General features: G+C 46.3%; 1 pseudogene; it reads left to right on the top strand.

Annotated features, from left to right (window-relative positions):
• The first annotated feature begins 483 nt into the window (after positions 1-483).
• Positions 484-634, top strand: LOC132236308 (U1 spliceosomal RNA; annotated as a pseudogene).
• The last annotated feature ends 2,396 nt before the right edge of the window (positions 635-3,030 follow it).

Here is a 3,030-nt window from a genome sequence, read left to right as displayed (position 1 = left end):
ATGATACTCTGGCTTTATTTCTAATACGTTCTCACTTGAGATTTGTGGGGAAGCTCTTTCCAGAGAAGCTAAGGGAATTGTCTACAGTCTAATCTTGTTTGAGTGCTTTCCTTTGCTTCATTTCTCAGCCTCAGTTAGTACCCTGTGCTAATTCATGCTCTCCTTGTACTGGGGCTGTTTAATTGTAGAGAATTCTCCATCTGTCTTCAGCAGCACAAGACCAGATTCAGCAATATCTGTAATCTTAAAAAAAATACCCCCAAAGCTTTATATATTCTGATCCCAATCAGCGACTATATGTATCTATGCTGATGCGTAAGGAGGTTCATTCCACCTCGATTCGAGTTCTCTGAGATGTTCTGCTCCAGCTCCCAGTCAGCAACCCAGACAGTAACTCCACTCCTGTCACCTTGAAGGGCTTGACGCGGTGCATTAGTTATCTGTTGCTCTGTAACAAATTGCCCCAATCAATGACTTAAAACAATAGCCATGTATCAGGGGAGATGCCATGATCATGAAGGTGGTTTTCCAGGGTGAGGCTTATCCATTGCACTTCGGATGTGCTGACCCCTGTGACTTCCCCAAACATGGGAAACTCGGCTGCATAATTTGTGGTAGTGGGAGACTGCACTGCAAAACAAAACAACGAAACAAAACAAACTCCACACACACATACAAAAAACACACACAGTAGCCATGTGTTATTCTACTGTTTCTGTTGGTCAGAAATTCAGGCATGCCTTAGCAGGATGCCTCTGCTCTGGGCCTCCGACAAGCTTGCAGTGGAGATATTGGCCTGGGATGTGATTGTATGGAGGCCTGCTGGGGAAGGGTGCTCTTCCTGGTGCACTCCTGCGGCTGTTGGCAGGACTCCGGTCTGTTGGTCAAAGATATCAGTTCCTTGCCACATGGGCCTCTCCCCACAGCGCAACTCACAACAGGACAGCTGGCTTTGCTCAGAGCGAGGGAGCAAATGAGCCAGAGGGGGCGCCCAAGGTACTGTCTTTTTTGTCACCTAATCTCAGAAATGACCTGCATCTCCTCTGCCACATGCTATTTGCTTGAAGTAAATCATTAAATCCAGGCCACACTCAGGGAGAGGCCTTACTGAAGGCTGTGCATACCAGGAGGTGGGGACACTGGAGACACTCTAAGAGGCAGCCCGCCACAAGTGGCATAGCGAGTTGTATAGGTTTCCATAGTTTTTGATGGGAAGAGAAAGCCCCTCCCCCACCCCCCCTTCCCCTACACACCACCACCAAGTTGAGTTCCTCTGACTATTGAAAAATATCTCCATGGTTACCTTCTATTTTGCATTTTGCATTAAACAATGAAAAATCGTTTGCAGCCGCCCGCAATAGACTGTAGCCACCTAGGGTTGTTGGTTACCCTTTTCACTCTCTTTTTTATGTGGACCACAGTTATCAATGTTGCTTTTGTCACTATCGGAAATTTCAACTACAACTACCACTTCAGTCATCCCTTCTTTAGGCAGCTCTGAAAATCTACTATTTCCAGGCTTTCTCTGTCACCTCTGACCTTAAACCTTTCAAAGGTTTTGTCACAACCCCAAAGTGGCACGTCCACAATGGAACTGTTCAGCTCTGTGCTTCCTCCCCCTCATCCCTGGCTCTGCCACCCATGACTCACGGCAGCTGGAGTCTCTGGAGAGAAGGTCACCCTTCCTTCCCCCGCTGACCAGTTGTCCAGTTACATTGATGTGGGGAACTGGGTGATCGGGTTGCAGCTGTAGAAACTGGAAGGATAGGATTAAAATCCTGCATCTACCAATTATTTACTTCACTGTTAAGTGTCAGAGATACAGGGTAGGGTTGGGCAGTGGTCGGCAAATTGCTGCCCCTTGAGTGTGGCTCTTCCACAAAATAACACGTGTGGGCGCGCACGCACAGTGTGATTGAAACTTCGTGGCCACACTCAAGGGGCCAAAGAGCCGCATGTGGCTCGCGAGCCGCAGTTTGCCGACCACTGGGGTAGGGAACGTAACTGAAGAGACAGGTGGAAAGCTCTGAATGCTAAGCTAAGTTACTTATTTATGTTGTAGAGACTCATTACAATATTCTTTAAGGAAAGGAGTAGATTTAGGAAGTTATCTTGGGCACAATTCTCTCCTCCTTCCCTCTCTTCTTTTGGTTGTTCCCTCCCACCTCTCTCTTTTTCTTCCTTTCATCCTATTTGTGGAATGGAAGAATGAAGGAAACTTTTACTGATCTATCTGCCCCAAAGAATTAGCTCCCTCTTCAGGATTAGCCCAGCATATTTGTTCTTCTGCCCAAGCGCTCAGATGCCTTCAGCCTGGTTACAAGTCACCTTGTCTTATCTCACCATGGACTAGGGTCCCTCGAAGGGAGTAAGGAGCTCTGTTATTAAGTGTTTTTGCATTTTTCATGGTACATAATATAAGGCATTACACTCCATAGATGTTCCATGAATTACCACTGAATTAGTTAATTAAGGGACTATAAAAGAGAAGGGAAAAATTGAGAGATAATTTGACTTTTTGAAGGCAGCCTTGATCGCCTCAGTAATCCTCCCCTCCTGGTATACACACCTTTGTGTAAATATAGACCTAGTGTCTCCCTTTCATCAAATAGCATGTAGAAAAAGTAGTGGAATGCCACATCTGATGTAGGTGACAAAACTACTGTAGCTTCTTTCTAGGGGACGCTCTCTTGCTCTCTCCTAGACTGCTTACCTTAGAAACAAGCCCCCAGGAGAGGCACTGAGGGCTGCCCATGTGCCCATGACCACCAAAACCTGAAAGCAGATTTCGTGCACAATGAGCACAAGGCTTCCACCAACAGCTTCACTGCAACCTCAACCTCTCCAGGGTTATTGAGCCAGAGACACCCAACTAAATCGTGCCAGATTCTGGGCACATGGAAACTGGAGATGCCAAATGTTTGCTCTATTAAGCTGCTAAATGTGGGGGGTAATTTGTTACACAGCAATAGATAATACAGTCAGCAGAAAGAATCAACATGCCCTAACCATCCACCACTGAGTTTTGTA

Source organism: Myotis daubentonii, chromosome 5 (assembly GCF_963259705.1).
Source record: "Myotis daubentonii chromosome 5, mMyoDau2.1, whole genome shotgun sequence".
NCBI classification, from domain to species: domain Eukaryota; kingdom Metazoa; phylum Chordata; class Mammalia; order Chiroptera; family Vespertilionidae; genus Myotis; species Myotis daubentonii.
The sequence above is the reverse complement of the archived record's forward strand: the minus strand, read 5'-3'. Positions and strand labels throughout refer to the sequence as shown.